We start from the raw sequence: 13724 nt of genomic DNA, 5'->3' as shown, positions 1-13724 counted from the left end.
GCCCTGCGACAGACTGGAGATCTGTCCAAGGTGTACCCCACATCTCACCCAATGGCACCTGGGATAGGTTCCAGCCCTCAGTGACCCTAAACTGGGTAAGTGAGGGTAAGGCTTTCAAATTAGCTAAACATGAATGACGAAGGACTTTAACTCATATCGGAGGGAATAATGTTGCGTTTACTAGTAAAAGAATCCAAGACTTACCCCACTTAATATCATACTTAATATATCTGTCTTCTTCTGCTGAGACTGAGCATTTATTATAACGGCAGCAGATGAGCAGCATTTTGAGTTTTGAGAGCAATCAATAAGCGCATCATTAAAATGTGCAGAGGAGATGCAGATTACAAAATCTTAGAAAACTAAGATTAATGTTTCTTTATTTTCATGAGACGATTAGAGAATGAATACAAAAAAATAAACATTTGTTACAGACTTCATCTGACAACAAGTTTAGTAACTTTATTAAAGGAAATAATAATTATAATGCCGCATTAACATCTGCTTAAGAGATGTTAAACAGTGCCATGCGATACTGCAAATTTTGTTTGATTTAGGATTCATCAACAATTTGCAAATTCTGAAAAAAAATTTTAATGACCATAGTTTAATAACTATGATTTTTACTTTCCACAATACTTAGTTAACACAACAAAACAAACCTTTCAGCTTTTCATGTTTTGAAACTGGGATTTTTTTTTTTTTTTTTGAGACCTGGAATGTTTCTAAAACACTTTGGGTTGTTTTCATTTGCGCTGTTCACTTTTAATAAAGTAGATGTGACAGTCAACACAAAAAGGTTCAGACCTTTTTCATTGTTTATTATTGAGATGTATTTTTTAATTCCCGGAAAGTAATAATTAACACAACTGTGCACAACGTATCCTAGTACCAGTCCGATTCCAAGACCAGTGTTGATATCACTGCTATCATATTTGGATCCCACCTCTTATGCTAAGCTTGGTGGTCAGTGGCGTACCACCACCCAAGTCCTGGGTGTCAGATGTATGGAGTCGGAGGTATAAAGGGACTTTGACCTCAGGTTGGGGCAGACTTATTTTAGAAAGAAAGAAAGAAAGAAAGAAAGAAAGAAAGAAACGTGCATGTTCTACAGTAAATCTAATGACTGCCGGGGGGTCCTCTGCTGTTGACCCTTGTTCTGAGGGGCTAATGGGCGGAGACCTGTTTGTGTGCTTCTTTGGGTTTTTTATTTTTTATTTTTTTAAATCCTCTCAGGTCCCTGCTGTGATGCGTACTGCAGAAGTAGGCTGGGGGCGCACACACGCTGCAGCGCCACGCACCCCTCACACACACTCCCATATACATCATTTCCATTGGACATTGGCACAGAGACGCAGCGCGACGACCACTCTGACATATCTGCTTGGTACGGACTGCCGAAACTTCTGAGACAGGGAGGCGGGTAGATCCTTTTAGCTGGTCCCAGATAGTGGATTCAATCCACGCTCTCGTTTCTTTCTTTGCTTTTTCCCCTTTCCTCCTCATTTTCTCCTCCTCCTCCTCCTCGTCTTCGCCTGGTTTCGTGTTACAAAGCCCAGGGAGGGAGTTGCGCGGAGAGCCAGTTCTGTGTGAAAAACTGAATGACAGGATCATATGGCTTGATTTGCCTTATAGTCCAAACATTTTTAGGAGGAAAAAAAGGCATAGGGGATACGAGAGGAACTGCGAGAGAGAGCATCAGAAATTGATGAGGATGTGGAATAATTTATAACTCAAATTCAAAAACAAACGTGAGATAACGGAGAAAGCAGAGAGAGAGAGAAACAGAGAGGCAGAAACGGATACTGGCTCCAGTCGTCAGAGAAGGACGGAGAGCGGGGAGGAAAAGCGCAGGACGCATTGCCCGTGATCATCAGCACCATCACCGTAATAATAAGGTAAGTGTGCGCTCGTTATTTCTCGGCAATATTGCTTCCAGCGCTGTGAGGCGGCTGGATTTTAACACACTAACGAAGCAAGCAGAGGCAGAAAACATCCCAAACCCCGGAGCGTCCGAATCTCCAACTGTTGCCAAGAAGCCCACGTTTTTTTTAAATTTCTTCCTAAAACAGCACCATCTAAGGTGCAGTGCGTTTGTATAGACAGATGATTTGGGGTGTTTTGGGTTGCCAGTTTTGGGGCTCAATGCGATGCAACTTTATCCCCTTTTCGCGCTGTGTAAACACAGCGCACTGCGGTCAGGGGCAGTTGGAAGGGAATCAACTCCGGGCTTTTTTCTACTGTATTTCTGTGCATCTACTGTAATGTGCTGCCGCTGCACCTCCACAATCACAGCCCGGCAATGCTACCGTGCAGCAAAAACGCACAACGTGAAGCTGACCTCTCGGTGTATACTGGTGCAGCAGTCTGAGAATGATCTCTTTTGTGTCTGCCTGTATTTCAGGCTCTTAAGTTCTGAGCGAGTCTGGTGCCTGACAAGACAAACTTTTAGGCACCTTCTTTTGCTTGGTAGTGCTTTTTTCCGCCTCTAATAACACCAATACAGATCCCCCTCGTAATCCTCACTCACTGTGGCCGCTGTCGTCTTCCTGCGAAGGGAAACTGCTTTGTAGATTTCAAAGTTTTCTGCACTTGTGCACATGTGTGGATTTTAGATTTGTGAAGAGGTTTTAAGTTTCAGATGCCAAGAAAGAAAGAAAGAAAGAAAGAAAGAAACAAAGAAAGAAAGAACGGAGTCCCTTCAACTGCTGCCTGTATCCCTCAGTTAATACTCAAAAATGAAGCTCTTATGGTGACAATAGTCCACTGGTTTGAGATATTACTTTGGAGTGGTTTCCTCCTTGTTCTTCTTTCCCTCTCTTTCTTTTTTCCTTTGCCTTAATGAAGTAAGTATTAGCTTCACTTGAGTGATTATTGTAATTACTGAGGAGGAGGAGGGTTGGAAGGTGGAAGGAGGGGCGTGTGTCCACACTGGACAGTGAGGAAGTGAGGGTTGGTGTAAGGAGGTGGTAGTTTAGAAGAAGGAAGGAAGGGTGTTGGATTGGGGGTCCCTGCAAAGGGCTGTTGCCATGTGGGACAGAGGAGATAGGTTTTTAGTAGTGATATCATACTTGAGGATCTGTTTTCTGACTGTGATATTTGTGTAACTGTCACAGGAGACTCCCTTTCCCTGTACCACAGGTGGGCGGGTGGCTTCTGCAGGTCTCTGTGCGTCCGCTTGTGTCACTGTGTCATTTGCAAAGATTAATGGAAGCAATAAGCGAGTAGAAATCAGAGTTAGCGAGTTGACATTTGCCGTGCAGAGGGATGTAGCAGTGGATAAGCCTGCCAAAATTCAATTCACCCACCTTTTAATTTGGTATAAATCAAGTTCACAGACTTTGAGGGGGAAAAAAGAAAAGTAGACACATAATCCTCACTAAAGGCACGCGCAGTATTGCACAGATTATTCGGCAGTGAAGCGGGTTACAAGGAGAGATCTTTCAAAACCAATTTAGTTGTTGAAGGATTCCTCCTGACATCTGCATTATTCCCAGGCTAAAAAAAACAAACTTAAAAATCCACTTTTATCCAGGGTGTTCGCAACAATGACACACACTCTGTCGCTCTCTCTCTCTCACACACACACACACACACACACACACACACACACACACACACACACACACACTGTAGCCCTCTCGCCCCAGATGTTAATGCCTCTATTGAGAGAGCCACAGGACTCCTGCCGACTCAATCTCTTCATTGTTGGACAGACAATGGACTCCACATCCTGACAGCCAGCCTCCTTCCTATATCCCCCTCATGCACTCCTAAAGCTGCTCCTCATACACATGCAGTGAAATGGCACACAGTCATCCAGGCTGATAGCGCACACATGTAAATGGCAATGCCTCTACAGGCACGTGCCCAGCTTCATTTGATGTTTTCATAAAAGCTTGACTGATGTGGAAAGTCTCCTACTGTTTGTGTGTGTGTTCCCGTCTTGTCTGGGTTTCATGCCATCCATGCTGGTCCCCTCTATTCCAAGGTTTTGCAACTGATTCGCTTTGACTGATGTGAGTGTTTTGTTTACAGAATGAAAAAAATGCTTGTTAAAGTTTCTTAAGAGGCGCATTGCAGCATTAGCCCCAAAGTTCTTAAATGTCCCATCGGAAAACTGCAACAAAGAACAAATCACAGGCAGTTTCCACACGTGGGGGTCAACACTGCGTCATAGACCATACGTCGTGACAGAGGCAGATGCCTCCTGTCTGCTCTGTGCCCGCCCGTTTGCGTGCGTTTAATCGTCACCCCAGTGTCACATGCATCACGTCAGCGCGACGTGTACTGCAGCCCACAACCAAGCAGCTGAACACAGTAAAATGCAACAATGATGGGATCATTGCTGATTATGTAACTCATTTTGCATACGGGAACACACAGAGCCTGTGTTCACGCCGGCTGTGGTGTATCACGAAGGTATGGATCTGAATCCGCTCATCATAATTTCCTTGGAGGCTCTGTGTCTTTTGCAGAGCAACAGTTGATGTGCCAGCTTCCCACAGTAGGCTTTTTTCTTTTTTTTTTTCAAAACGTCCTTTCATCCCAGGACCGATTTAGTCTATCTGCTTTTCTTTGCTTAAAAAAAAAAAGGATCTCACAGAAACAGATTTTGTTTTGTTTCTTCTGTTTCACACTGGTCTGTATTTCCTGCTGAGGTGCAAAGAGTTCACATTTCGAGCTATGCCCTCTGTGTTCTAATGCAGCTCAAACATAATCGCACTGATTCTGTGGGGGTTTTTTTAGAGCTCCTCGGTGTATGTGTGTGTGTTAAACAGAGATATGGTTCATGGGAGGCCAGATGCAAGGTCCGGAGAGCTGAAGCAGATGGGTCGTGTGTGTGTGTGAGGGGAACAACGTGTTGCAAGTATGGGCTGGAAAGGCTGATGTTTAGAGAAGGTGTTTAAAGGAACACTGTGGCAAATGTGTCAGGGTTCAGGTTCAAAGTGATATAAACCTTATGCTGTATGGATAAGACAGTGTGTGTGTGTGTGTGTGTGTGTGTGTGTGTGTGTGTGTGCGCGCGCAAGATGTGCCTTCATGTTCCTAAGAGTAACATCACACACATGAAACTCAAACATTAACATAGTGTTACACATTAGCATGTCATTAGCACATTAATCACAAACGCTGAGCGCCTTTAATTAAACCCGGTCACATTTTATGCATTTTTTGTTGTTGTCTAATGCATATGTCTAAAATTATTTACTTCTGCTCTTACACCCTGCCTTTCCCCTGTTTTGAGTCTATAAGTACTGCTAGATGAAGTGCACTACAAGTGCCCAGCTGGTGCACTCATTACAACTAAAAAACTGAAAGAACAACGCTATGTTCCTCTTTGGCATCCATTCTGGACATTTGGAGGAAGGGAGGGGACCACTATAAAATGTTAAATCAGTAGGAGGATGTATCGTCAGCACCTATGGTGATGTCAGTGCTAACTGCCTTGCTAATATTGCTAATTGTTGCCTTGCTAATATTGAAAAATCTCTATGTGTTAATGACACATGCTCTGTTGTATTGTTTGGTATACAAGTGCATTATTGTCGTCTTTGCTGTAGAGGAATTTTGTAGGATAGGTGGTCAGAAGCTCGAGTGGTTTGGATAATGGTTGGTAACATCTTGCAACTGCTGCTGGAGGTTGCTAGCAGTTGCTAGTTGCAAAGTGGTTGCAAGTGCATCACTCAAAACTCTCTTTTTAATTGCTTTGGTTGCTAGTAGGTTGCCTGAGTCGCTAGTAGTTTGCATGGAAGATGCCAACTCGTCTGCAAACACTTGCAAGCTCCTCCAAGCGCTAGTGAAACTATGAAAAGTCAGGACAAACCGGTAAACAGAGGCTGTTTTCCTCAAGGTTAAAGTTGTGTTTTTTGAAATGTGTTGGTTGCAGCAGTAAAAAACAACTTTTAATCAAAGACTTTTACAGTTTTCATAGTTTCACTATCGTTTGGCGTGTTCAATGGCGAGTAATATTAAAAACAACTCATTTCAAGTGTAATTAGCTTAAGTAAGGTAATGAATTGCCTATATAATAAATTGAATGTGTTGCAAAAACTTGTTTTGTTGTTCCATTTCTAAACTAAATACTAGATTAAATATTCAAATCCCATAAAGCACCTCATTGGTTTTTGCAGTTAAGCATGCCGTGTGAAAATGCGACAGAACTTTGGATTTCTTTACTTTGCACATTTGCATTTCTTCCTAATGTGAATGCATTACCGTTGAAAGACACTAAGAAAACACACAAGCATGTTAGTTGTCTCAGCAAATTCTGACGTTTCTTAAAACTGACGTGGTCGTCATTTATTGTCCAAGTACTACAGATGGCACTCTTCCTGTAACGCAGAGCACAAATTGTGCTCATGCTGAATGGTACACACACCACTGCACAACCTCCAGCCTCCGTCTCAGTTGCTTTAAGGCCTGCTGAGAAGTTTCCGTTAGGCAGCAAGGACGGATCCGGGGGGGTTTTGGCTGCGGCTGTGATTGCAGTTGTTCCGAGAGGAGAAGCTTTTTCTGTTCTGCAACTTACCCTTCCCTTTGAGCTTTTTCTTTTTCTCTCTCGCTCTCATCCTCTATCTCTCTTGCCCACTTACGCTCACATACACCCCCTCCACTCGTTTCGGCTCAACTCGAGTTGCATGATGAGGTCATTTTTGCATTGCCAAAGTGTAAACCCTTACCACTTATATAGCTCGACTTTAATTGAACAGACAAGTGCACATTCAGTCTACTGTGAATGAAAACTATGCTAGGATACTAGGGTAATCCTTTTTTGTGGCTCTAATAGTTGTGCCAGTACCTTGAATGCCCCGGGAGCAGCTGTTATAGATGTTCCTTTCATCTCTCCAAATCAATTCAGGTAAATTAAATGAAGTCTTACTGACATTATTGTCAAAAAATTAACAATATTGCCAAAAATTCACTACGCTCAGAATACAGAGTACAAAGGAGTAATAAATACATGTCACCCTCTGTGAATGATGCAGCCAGCCCGCCTCCCCCCATCATCCTTTGGGGCAATCAATAAATAAATAAGCCCTAAGGGACGAAAAGTGTTTCCAGGAAAGTCAGACTAGTGGAAAATCCAATATGGAGCAGAATGTTGGTCCTGGAGGCAAATATGTGCAGCTAGTATAGCTGTCTGCACCAGATTTTCATTATTTTTACAATATAGAAGTTTTGTTTATCAAAGCTTTTCATCCTGACCTGAAATCACCCCCCCCCCCCCCCCCGGCTTTGATCAATGCAGTTTTAAAGATGTCAGAATGCAGTGCAGTCATCACGCAGATCTAATTACTGTTGTCTGACACAAATGAATGAACAGAACCTTTGTGTCGTAGCTCCCTGCTATGACACAAAGGTTTGCCCCTTCTTTTTTTCTTTCACCACAAGTAAACACCCCTTTTCAGGACTTGCTCGGAGAGTTACTCGAGGCTTTTAGAGGAGTTCGGTGGAGTTTCTCTTGGTAGCTCGAGTCCTCTGCATTATTTATGCTGGGCAGAATGGAGGTGGAGGAGAGCCCTGACCTGCTTGTTTGTTACCAGCTGACCACTACTGGCCATCTGGTGCCTGCTAGCTACGCTATTTGTGTTTGTATCTAACAATAACTGGGTCCAAGTTTTTATGTAAAACAGGACACTTGGAGTTAGAAGGTTAAATTGAGTTTTGCTTACTTGAGATACAGAACAAATACATATGCATATATATAACATAGTACGTTTGGCGGACAGCAACAGAGGAGTGTGCATCTCTCTTTTAAAGATTATTTAAAAGAATAGTGTGAAAGTTGTGAGGCTGAATTCAGCAGATATTTCTGCAAGTTCGATCACTTTCTTGCTGAGATTTGATAGGATGCAGACCTAAAAGATCATATAGTGATGACAAGGTGGTACACATTTGAAAAGAATAAAACAAAATCTACTTCTGTAGCTCAATAGAGTCGCCAAACATTTCACAAATCCATTTTTACGGTGAAACTTGTCGTAATATATCAGCGCACTTTCCCCCCGCTTCCTTAATGAGGGGCTACAGGAACAACAGCCCGGAGTTCACAGATAAAAACTGAACAGCTGATATTTTTTATGACAGCTTGAAGCTACAGTTGTTGATGCAGTGCTGCAACGTGCTACACAAACACATTTAATCAACAGCCGCAATCCCGAGAACAGCTGTATTTCTCAGATGGTCACAGGAAATAGTCGAGCCATGGCCAAGAGTGGCACCACTGAGTGTGGAAACGTCTTTCTCCTGCCTTTCGTTGGGAACGTCTTCAAATCAGGTTGTTTTGCTACGTCACATTTGAAGAGGAAGATTATTCAACTAATGGTAAATTCCTCTCTTGTTACTTATCTAATCATATAGCGTGCACACATTCATTTTACCCTCAGCTTTACTGATAAAACAAGAACATTTGGAGATTAAATGTTGAGAATAATCTCAGCCTAATGACTTCACAGAAATAAAGACAAATGTGTTATTGTGTGTGTTGCACTAGAATATTTAAGGACAGTGAATAAAAGGGTACCATGAGCTCCTGTAGCGGGGTTATCTGTTCCCTGTCTTCATCCATCTCTTCATCCCTTCTTCCCTCTCCGATTTTGTCCTTTCTCTTTTTGATTTATGCTCGTCTTCCTCCCTCACACTTTCTTTTACTTCTTCTTCTCATTCTCTCAGGCCTCATTTCTAGCCTCTGTGGTTTTGTCCTGCTTGGTCTCTCCTGCCTACTCTCCTTTCTGTATCTCTTCAGTCCTCTCCATATCTTCGGCCTGTCAAGACTCAGGATTCGCTTGCTGAAAAAGCTGGAAATATCACAACTGTTGAAATTCCTTTTCATCTTTGGTTTGCAGTGCAGGCCACTCAGTATAAATGTGAAAGCATCTGATTTACAAACATAGCTGCGGCACAGATTAACTATGATCAGAGAAGAATGAACACTTGCTATTTAGACTTAAACTCATCATGGCTGATATACAATCACAGACACTTTATTAGGTACACCTTGCTAGTATTGAGTTAGACCCATTTAACTGCTGTAACTGTTCGTAGCATTGATTCAACAAGGCTCTGGAAACATTCCTCAGAGATTGTGATCTGCATTGACGTGATAGCATCACACAGTTGCTGCAGATTTGTTGGCTGCACATCCTTGATGCGAATCATCCATTCCACCACATTCCAAAGTATTTGATACTAAGGGGCCCAAAGTTGGCCAAGAAAATATCCCCCACACCATTACACCATCACCAGTAGCCTGAATCATTGATACAAGGCGGGATGGAGCCACACTTTAATGGTGTTTACACCAAATTCTGACCTCTTTTTTTGGACCATTCTCTGTAATCCCTACAGATGTTTGTATGGAAAAAAACAGATCAATCAGCACTTTCTGAAATACTTTGGCACCAACACCCATGCTACTTAAAGCACTTAAATCAACCTTTCTTCCCTATTCTGATGCTAAGCTTGAACTCATCAGGTGGCCTGGACCATAGCCACATGACGTGCTGGTTGTGATTGGATGGTAAGATATTTGCATCAGCAAGCAGTTGAACGTGTGTACCGAATTTCACTCTACAAGCAACTGTACAATGACAATAAAAGTTCTAAAAGTTCTAAAAGTTCTAAGTTCTAATGAAGTGGCCTGTGAATGTATATTTATCGGTACATTAGTAAAGTGTGTAGCCTAAATTGCATAAAGAAAAATCTGAAATTACAAAAATACAATTTTCAGTCAGTCAATTTCACACAGTTTTATAAAGCCATAGATTGTGAGCAGAATCACTTGCTAAAGTGCTGTGGAACAGTAAAACTACAGCTGTTGATGTTTGACCTGAGTAAATAACAAAAACCACAGAGTCCACCTCTCTAATCCTGAACTGAACTCTTAGCTTAGATTAGATGAAAATCTAGAAACTAACGCAATTAGCCTGGTCTAGTCCGAAAGTTAAACAATGCTTTGTTTTACCTTTATAGCTTTGTTATAATTTATATATTAGCTTTTTGTTCAGAGCAAAACACAGAAAGCTGATGGGATTTGGAGGCTTCTGACTAAGCTAGGCTAACTGTTTCCTGCTAAGCTAAGTTTACGGACTTCTTGACTCTTTTACTACTTTCTATAAAATATGCATTGAAGATTAAAGTGAGAAACCACAAATCAGCTTGATAAAATAATTTAGCTAATAATTTATCATCATTTTCACAACTATTAAAGTGCCCTATAGCAAGTTTCAAACCGCACAACAGATACCATCTTGGCAGCCATTTTGTTTGTGTTTGAGTGCTGAACTTCCTTTTCCTGTTCTGTAGCTTATCTAGCAATGTAGACTATATTTTCGAAACAGCAACGCTTGTTGTTTAGGACAAAACTACAGCAAGTCCAGCTGAAGTAAGAAATGTTATGACACTTTGTTGTTATAGCAGTTGGCAAAGACGATAACCACTGGGTCAAGAACTGTGATTCTGACATGAGAGTGGAGTGGTTGTTTCTGATCTTCTCAGCTAACTCTTGGCATGAAAGCAAACACTTCTTTTGCCTCATGTTGATGTATTTCTTTAATTGCTGTTCGCATCTATAATTATAGTAGGCTACATAAATCAATACCAATCCATTTGCACTGCTTCTGGGTTTCCTATTTGTTTTTTTCATCTCCCGAGTCGAAGAGGGGCTCAGGGTAAGAAATCTCCATTATATTTGATACTTATTTAGTAATTTCCTTTTCAGATAGCAGATGGACCCATCTATCCTATCTGATGCTGCTTATTGGGTCTGCCCATGCTTGGCTGAGGCTGAAATTGTAAAGCTGGATTGGGGAAGAGATAGTAATATGCTCAGCCAAAACAAAAACCTTGTCCGTAAGCCAACTGTGTTTCGGGGGCACCGTGTAGATTGTTTAGCATGTTTCCTGAGGCCCCCAACTTGCACGTTAGTCAGCCGTTTGTTATTTTGCTTGTTCCAAGTCAGCAAATGCATTCTGGCTCAGTTGACTGGGCGATGTGTTGTGCAGAGAGGACCACTGGAGTTGTTCCCTTCTTTTGTTATTCAGGTCTTGGTGATACGTCAGTCCTGCTCTGAGCCATTGTGTATACGGAGGTTCCCATTGTTTACTGTCAGTTGCAGCATTGCTATGTGTGTGTGCATGGAGTATGCATATTCAGCTGCTTCTTGCCGTTTTCATTCATTATTTTGTCCTGGATAGTCTATGTAAATGTGTCCAGGCCAGCAGCAGAAGATAACAGTTAAAGTACTGGCTCAAACCCTGCATAACTAAGACTGTGTGTATGGGAATAATGATCCAGATGCAGTGCAGTAGGGGGTGTGTAAAGGAAAGTAGGCCCCTACCCTCCTCTTCCCCCGTGCTAACCAGAGCATGGTAGTTTGTTTTTATGACAGCCTTTTTTTGGCATTGTTCTGGTCGGATAGAGCTCGCCTTTCCTACCGTGGGACCGGCCGTTAGTGCAGGAAGTGCTGGGAGGGCACAACTTGAATGTACACACACACATGCTGGATTGCAGGCTACAGCACTCGCAACCCCTCCCAAGCTATCGCCCCACACTCACGCATAAAGTTTTGAAAGGACAATAAAAAAAGTTGCCCTGCGGCTCGTCGGCTGGTAAGCTGCAGCTTATCCAGGAAGGAGCTGCAGCCAGGCTAATGGCCTCTCTCCAGGGTAGGCTCTACAGAAGGGCCAGTGGAGGCTTATCGGCAGCAGGAGGGCCCCTACATGACTGCTCTCTGAGATCTCCACTGAGCTTGTGTGTGGGAGTAGCTTAGCTTTCGTAGCTAGAAGGAGGGTGAGCGCTATTCTGCTTTATTTCCTCCTGTGATTGTCGTGGGTTAGCTCGGCCTGTAGGAAAATTAGTTACTTATTACCATTCTCAGGTGAAAATACAGGTGTTTACCCAGTGTAGCACTTCTAAATTCAAAGATAACTATCCAACCTTATTGAAAAGTCAAGGTAGACTTCTACTAACCAAGCATTTCTTTCACATACTACAGGAAACTTTTGGTCAGTGCAAAGAGGATGGAAGGCAGTGTGTGCGCCATACTGTTCAAATGCCTACACATCTGTGGTTTATATCTTTGCCTTAATTGGAGACGTCTCAGTAAGGAGTCAGCGTGATTTGTAGAAAACAATGTAATGTGCGATGAAGAGGAGTGAGATGACTTGCCCCCTGTCTGACTAATCACATTTTGCCTCATGGATCTCAGCGTGACGTATCTACCTTGATCCACGTCCATGAATCACCGATCTCTTTCTTCATCTGTTGTGACTGAAATTAGACAACGGCACAGTCTTCATACCAGCTGCTAATACTGCAACAGAGAGGTATCATGTCACAAGTACCATCTAAAAGATTTATTAAACAAGAGCCGTGAAGAAAGAGGCAATGCAGGGAGTGAATCATTCATGCATATGCTAAACTCACTGTTTAACCAGTAAATGCAATGATATCTAACACTGTTCCACATGCAGTTAGCTTAAAAACCGGGACACATCCTCATAACGTTTGCTGATCATGAAGACGGCTTCAGTCTTCTCCTCTTACAGTTTTTCTCAGTCGCTTTGGTGCATTTCTCACAACAGAATTGAACTCTCCACCACTACTAAGGCACTTCTCAAAACAATTAGTGCAAACTGCAAAACATGGTGGATAACTTGCAAAAGTGAGTCACTCCATCAAAAAGAAAAGTCAGGTGTCCAAAATAAGTTGTCAATGCATCAACAACAAATCCCTTGAGCAAAACAGACAATACATTCATCAAAAGCAAGTACTGATACCAAACAAAGTGTCAGGGCTGTCACAATTACAAGTCATTACACCAGCACCTTTGGTCACAAAATCAAATGGTTTGAACATGTTCTCATTGTGACGGATTTCTTTGTAGGTGCTTCCCAATGACATGTCAAGTCTGGACAGCATGCATGGCATGTTGAAAACCATAAATTGTAAAGGAAAATCAAGACACTCCATATGCACTCTTGATAATATTTAATTGAAACTGTTCACAGCATTGTGCAAACTGGGGAAATACAGTAAATCAAACATTTTACAGCAAACATAAACTCACTTAGACAGTAAACCTCACTCCAGTGGTTATGAAACAAAAAAACAAAACTGAAAAACAGACACTGCTGCATATCAATCATTGATATCTAGACGCTCCCGTCTGTCTGCCCACATATTTGCATCAACATCACAGCGAATGTCAGCTCTATCGATGCATCGGGGAAAGTATCTTCTGGAGTGTCAACTCCACTCTCTGCAGGACTCTGCTGTGATGTCATCACAAGCTGCATCCATAGCTGCTAGCAGGGTCATTTGGGTATGTGGATGCCTGTCATATACCTTCCACCTCCAGGAAGAGAAAAACTCCTCAATTGGATTTAGGAATGGAGTGTAAGGAGGAAGAAACTCCATAAGTATCCTGTCGTGTGCTGCAAACCACTGCCCGACTACAGCAGAGTGATGGAAGCTAACATTATCCCAAACCACTACATACATTGTCCGATTGTCACCAGGATCATCCCTTTCATTTTGTGGGATTAGGTCCCTATAAAGAGCGTCCAGAAAAGCCAACCGGTGTTGTGTATTGTATGCACCAATACGAGGAATATGGGTGTGAACGCCATTTTCTGAGATTGCTGCACACATTGTAATATTTCCTCCTCGTTGGCCTGGGACATCAATGGTGGCTATTTCTCCAATGTGATTTCGTTCAC

General features: G+C 42.3%; 1 protein-coding gene across 1 annotated transcript in view; it reads left to right on the top strand.

The window, feature by feature from the left end:
- Positions 1-1240: 1240 nt before the first annotated feature.
- The window catches only part of sema4c (sema domain, immunoglobulin domain (Ig), transmembrane domain (TM) and short cytoplasmic domain, (semaphorin) 4C), a 113000-nt gene continuing 100516 nt past the window's right edge, over positions 1241-13724 (top strand). The window contains exon 1 of the mRNA XM_082555961.1: positions 1241-1898. The gene's annotated coding sequence lies outside the window, so the exon portion shown is untranslated. The remainder of the gene's footprint in view (positions 1899-13724) is intronic.

The sequence above is a fragment of the Aulonocara stuartgranti genome, assembly GCF_965226115.1.
Source record: "Aulonocara stuartgranti genome assembly, chromosome: 12".
Lineage (NCBI taxonomy): Eukaryota > Metazoa > Chordata > Actinopteri > Cichliformes > Cichlidae > Aulonocara > Aulonocara stuartgranti.
This window is presented reverse-complemented; position numbering and strand designations above follow the sequence as displayed.